Genomic DNA, 6,436 nt, shown 5'->3' with positions numbered 1-6,436 from the left:
TAAGTTATCAATCAAACAGTTAAGCCAATTGCATTCACGATTCAAGAATTCATAGCTGGAATTTATCAACTCATATTGCACACATAATCATGGCTTTAAAATCACCCTTAGCCAAGAAGGGTTTAGCCGCTCATGTTCACAGCAAAACGAAAGAAAAAGAATTTAAACATTGTAAATATAGAACAAATTACACCTAGAATGCTTCAACAATCAATCTTAAACATCCAAGAGTGCTCCCTTCTTTCTTTACTCACGGTACAAGGTTTGGTGTAAGGTTTGGGTGGTGATTTGTCTGGAAGAATGGCTGAGAAGATGAATGGATGTGTATGGATGAAGGTTGGCTGTGGCAAGGAATGTTTGGATGTGTTTTTGGTTGTGTTGAATGGTGGTGGAGGATGCATCCCAATCTCCCCTTATGGTTGCTACACACACTTCCTTTTATAGAAATAGTGCACAACTTAGGAAAGAAAATGGAATGGTACGGTGCAGCTATGATTCAACGAAGGGGACATGAATGAGTGCAAGGTATGGATGGTGAAAGGTGAGGGATGGTGTAGCAATGATACAAAGAAGGGGACTAGGAATATAAGGCACAGCTAGGGAAAGGAAAGTGAGTGGAATGGTGCCGAAATGAGTGCAAGGAGGGAACATGAATGAGTGTGCACGACATGGGAAAGGAAAGGTGAGGGATGGTGCAGTAATGATTCAATGGAGTGGAGAAGAATGAGTGCATGGCATGGAAAAGAAAGTGAGTGCAATGGTGCATGAAATCTAGATCAATGGAGGGGACAATGATGATGGCACAGCATGGAAGGGAAAGGTGAGGGATGGTGCAATAATGAGTGCATGGAGTGGACAAGAATATTGTGCACATGGTAGAGAAAGGAAAGGGAGGTGAAATGGTGCAGAAAATAGGAAAGGGATTGGCTCCCTTGCACGGTAAGGAAGAAAGAAAGGGAAATGAGAGATGCGGCTCCCCCCTTGGACTGGGATTAAAGTGTCCCAAATTGACTACGAACCATAATTATGGCTGAAACCTTTGTAGATTAGGATTAGGAAACTTTGATTTGGTCAATCCTTCTTCTTCTTGGATTCCTTTTCCTTCCTTGACTTGAATTAATTTTTCTTCCTCTCTTTAGCTAATTCCTAGCATGCTTTGGTCTTCAATTTTTTCCATCCCTCTTGCTCCATTCATGTGATATTCATTCCAAGCCCAAAATTGTTCCAAAATGCACCTTATTGCTTTATAAGGCCTATGGACCTACAAACACATGAAAATGGCTTAAAATATATAATTAACTAAGAAATAACAACATAAATGCACAAGAACAAGCTAACTAAGTCGCATAAATATGTGATAGGAGCATATTTATGCGACTTAGTTAGCTTGTTCTCTTGCATTTTCATAGTTTGTTTGTGTTTATTATAGTGTTTTAAGCTATTTTCGTGTGTTTGTAGGTCCAAATGACAAAGTTAGCAAGAAAGTGCAATTTGGAGCATTTTGAGGCAGTTTTGGGCACCAAATGGATAGCTTATGAATGGAGCAAGATGGATGGACGAATTTGAAGTTCAATAGGCTAGGAATGTGCTAAAAAGATGAAGAAAATAAATCCAAGACAAAGAAGATAAGAACTCAGCTCAAAAGAAGAAACATTATCTTAAACCTTATCCAATCTTATCTTATCCTTGCCTAACCTAACCTTATGTTATCCTATCTTATCCAAATCAATTTGTGTCTTGATTCTAGCTATTTCTAAGGGACAATTATGTATTTAAACAATATATATTTCAGATTCTAGAACCTTATCCTTCTAGTACCCCTAAATTGGTGCTAAAACATCTTTTCTAGAAGCACCTAAAAATCTGGCGCCCTCCCCTTTTCTAGAAGCTTTAGAAATTGAAATCTCAATCCTTTTCCCTCTTAAATTAGGCCGAATGTATCCCTTTCCTTATAGGAATTAGTGCCGCACCTTTCTAACCTAATCCCCTTTGGTTTTTGATTGTTTTAACCCATTCCACTTGGGTTTTGGTTTCACAATCCTTATCCCATTTTAATTTCAGAAACCTATCCAAATCCTTAGGGATTTTGACATGTATTCCAGCCTATAAATACTAACCCTTGCCATATAAATCATTCACCACTCTCTACCATATTTTTCTACATTCATACATCCCTTAAACACACTCATCCTCTTGTGATGCAGATTGCAAGGAAGGAGAAAGGAAGAGCCACTTGGTGCCGAGCCTATGCCCAAGCCTTGGGAGTATTGGAGCGTTTCTAGGTGTTTTCCATCTTTTGTTTCAATGTTTAATTCAAGTTATCTTTGTTTATTTGTGAACATGAGGAACTAATTTCTTTATACTTAGAGGTGAATTCGAAGCCATGATTATATGTTTTATATGAATTGATTTCATCCAATTATTGTTTCATGAATCTTGGATGTGGTTTACGTATCTGTTTTATTAAGAACTTGTTCTTGTGTGTTAATTAAGGTTGCATATTTAGTTTGCATGCATGAATTTGATGCTAGAGTATAAGGGAATTTTACCTAATCGTTATGAACTTATATTCATGAGTAGTAAAAGTTGTTAGTCACGATTGTGTTAAGTAAATCCTAGGCAAGAGTAACATGCTTTTCATAGTTATGAATGCCTCGTCAATGCTTATGGTTTCCATTGAACTTAATGCTCTTTGTTAAGTGTTTCTATCATGCGTATTCCATAGTTAGGGAACTTGATAAAGAATAACTTGGTTGTGATGCGTTATCCATTCAATTCAATGAATATAGGGAAATCTGAGAATTAATTAGTTCAATACAATTAATTTGGGGCATTGTCATTCATGGTTTGTCAAAAGAATAATTGGAAATCGATTCATATGCATATGTCATGTGTGGAGAAGGATCCCTCTAACTAGCCTTTCACCATTCTTTTTCATCCAAAATCGTTTTTGTTAAGTTTGTTTTCAAAGTTTCTGTTTTAACTTTCAATTTCGTCAAAACAAAATCCCCATTCATTAAGTGTTGTTTTTAGAGTCAAAACCTATTTTCTTTTGGTCTTTTGAGTCTTTTAAGTTCTATTTTCGTCCAAATCACTTATTAGGTTTAGAATTGAGTCTTTTTATTGTTTCTTGCTGTTTTTGTGTTTTGAGTTAGTTTTGACTCTATAGAGTCTAGTTTAGTGTTTTTGAGTCTTATTTGTGTTGATTAGCATCCCTAGTTAATCCCCGGTCTAGAACGATCCCTACTTACTTAAATACTACAATTGTCATCAATAGGGTTTAATTTATGTGTCAACTTAATTTTCACACCAATATGCTCCTATCAGGGAACTAGAATATGGTATAAAAGTTAGATATCTATATATACTTGGAAAAATTTGGAAAATTAAGTCTTCAAAATTAGTTTACAAAATGAGGGTTATAACTCCTAACTACATGCAGATTGCGTTTCAACCACAATTATGAAAGAATTGTGAGGGTCAGTTAAAATTAATTTGCTAATTGAACGAGACATTGAAGATGTCATCTCTTTTATTGATAATTTTAAGGTGTGAAGAGCTTAGAGATCTTCTTACAAATACCTTAAATGTCACAGCGCGTCCCGGAGATGTATATTATTTTATTCTTGATGATGTGAAATGACGGAAATACCCATGGACATTAAATTGTGTGATGTGGTTTAAGTGTTGTTTATGGATCACTATTCTCAAATCCTAATTGTTTGGGACCAATTAGGATTAAGTAATCGTGTATTTTGGGTTGTTGACCAATCCTAGACCACACACACACATCCACATCATCTCCTTTCTCACTCCCGTACTCTTTTTCTCGGTTTCTCTCTCTCTCTCTCTCTCTCTCTCTCTCTCTTTGCTATATGTATGGACAAGCACCAAAATCGCCTCAATCTTCACAGATCGAAGGTTTTGAGTGCACCATTGTGTTCCTCGTGGTGCTACGATTTGATTGGTACCCATTTCAGGTAAGGAAGTATTCGAAAAACTCGTGAACCCGTAACCCAATTTTCGTGCATTGTTCATACTCACGTAAAACCTTGTGTTTTAGGGGAATCTAAGCTCATAGGAAGCTTAATGAGGTCCTCACGAGTCTCGGGGTAGTTCATTTGAAGAATTTGGATGTCGGGATCACGAGAAACGAAGAGTTGCAGGTTTGGTCGGAATTTCGAAGCTTCCCCGACATGATTTCATGAGATTTGAAGCTTCAAATAGGTATAACGCCATTCTTCTCACTCTAAGCTTTCATTTGGTTCAAATTTCGAAGAAAATGGCTGAAAAACGAATGAGAATAGACGATTAGAAAAATTGCCCAGTTTCCGGCACCGACGACAGTTGCTGGAGCTGGAGGTAGGAGGTGAAGGAATATTCCATCAAGTATGACAGAATATTCTCACGCCGTCAATTAGGATTGACAGTTACCATTAGGATTTAATGGAATATTCCTGAAGCCGTTTGTAGAATCCGTCAGGATCCCTTGCGCGTGGCCACGAGTATTGCCGTGCCTTGGCCAGGGCGTGGCGGCGCGTGCGGGGTCAGAAAATTATTTTGAAAATTTGGGGATGATCCTGAGGTTGTGTAGGTCACTATGGTATATTCATATACCCATTTTGAGCTATGTATGATAATTTATTAGCTAGTTTTGCCTATGTGCTTTAAAGTAACATTTTTATAGTTAATTCACATATAGGTGAGACTTATCCTGAGGACGAGCGTATCCACGGGCGACTCGGGGGTTACGACCCGTCGACATACCAGTGAGTGGGCTTTTGTTTTCAGTATATATTTATATACTTGATATATTTTCCAGAAATGCATTTTTAAGGAAAGTATGCTTTGAAATAATATGTCAAATGCTTTTATATTCTGAATATGTATATTATGGTTGCATATATATAAATGTGGTGCTGTGAAGGCACAGGTAAGTTCAGGTAAGTTATGTTTGGTTATGTGAATCATCGATGATGTGATATGTGATTGAATGATGTTGAGCTCATAAAACTGCACCTAGGGTGATTTTGATTTAGCCAGAGATATGAAGTACATGCCTGTTTATTTATGTCACATCCCGCACTATATGCTCATATTGGATCCAACTTAACTGCACAGTCTAGTCGTATAGACCTTATTTATGGTTCTGACTCGTAGGAGACTAGCGATTTATCGCCCGACTATTATGAGAGAATATATTACACCCAATCTTGTCGTACCTACCCCTTTTTAATGGTTCCGACTTATGTGTAGTATATTGCCATATAGGTCATTGTAGCGACTCCGGCTAGATTAACTTTTGAGCTATGAATTCAGCCGTACAGACTACCAAAAGGGTTCCGGCTAACATATCATATTTCTATGAAATCATTCTTACCTGGATTGTTTATTTTGTTATATCTTGGCTTGGCATGCATATGAATATGATTATGTGAAGCATGAATTGAATTGATATGATTTCACATATATATATATATATATATATATATATTATGCATATGCTTATATATTGATTCTGGGAAAAATTATACATGTTTTACAGCGAGGGGTTAGTATTTTGATAAATGAAATGATTTTGTAAAGCATTTGTTTTAGCCCATTCACGTTTTCTGTTTTGCACCCCTCTAGGTTTTAAGTAAGCTTGTTGTTAGCTCGAGGACGTCGACTGTTCTGACTTATCTAAATAATAGTAGGACATTCCTGGTATTGTATAACTAGTACTTGTCTTACTGGACTGCACCTAGACTTATGCTCTGATTAGGAGTGTTTACTGTTGTAACTAACTCCTATCACTTCCTGTTTAGTAGTGCACTCTAGTAATTTGGTTTTTGATTATTCGTATATTTCTTATCTTTATCGCTTCCGTACTGTGCACATGGCTACGTCACTCTCACGTGACGGCCAGCATACCTTGATCTCGGTCGGGGTGTGTCATTAAATGTGGGGAAAGTCTCCATCCTAGTGTTAGCAAATTATTGTGTAAGTCCTAACATATGTTTTGAGGAGTTAAAACATTGAAGCAGCTACTCTTATATGAAATATAATTTCATGAGATGGATTGTGCACTCCATTAAAGATAGTCAATCTAGTAGTGGATCCGATTATTAAAGGTTATTAAAGGTTAGACTAGAGAGTAAGTTGATCATTTAGAGGAATGAAGCTAAGGCCAACATAACTAATGAATCAACTAGCGGAAACTTAACTTAGTTGATTGGAGATCCCACGGTCAAAGTTCAATAGGCAAACTGGTTGGGCATGATTCAAAGAAGTTAGCACATTTTATACCTCATTCTATGATGGAAGAAGTCACTACTACAAAAGTACCCAGTAGTGTCGTTTTAAAAAACGACAAGAAAAACCCATTTTTGTCCGATATAAGGACAAAATCCAACAAAAATTCATGTAATGGCGGATAAAAAAACCGACAGCATTG

The 6,436-nt window shown here is 36.9% G+C and overlaps 1 long non-coding RNA gene across 1 annotated transcript; it reads left to right on the top strand.

Moving 5' to 3' along the window:
* Nucleotides 1–4,068: 4,068 nt before the first annotated feature.
* Nucleotides 4,069–5,650, top strand: LOC126621375 (uncharacterized). Its single transcript, XR_007622900.1, has 3 exons — nt 4,069–4,227; nt 4,703–4,769; nt 5,632–5,650. It is a non-coding gene; the product is annotated as an uncharacterized LOC126621375 (long non-coding RNA).
* Nucleotides 5,651–6,436: the final 786 nt, after the last annotated feature.

The sequence above is a fragment of the Malus sylvestris genome, chromosome 1, assembly GCF_916048215.2.
Source record: "Malus sylvestris chromosome 1, drMalSylv7.2, whole genome shotgun sequence".
Classification (NCBI taxonomy): Eukaryota; Viridiplantae; Streptophyta; class Magnoliopsida; order Rosales; family Rosaceae; genus Malus; species Malus sylvestris.
This window is presented reverse-complemented; position numbering and strand designations above follow the sequence as displayed.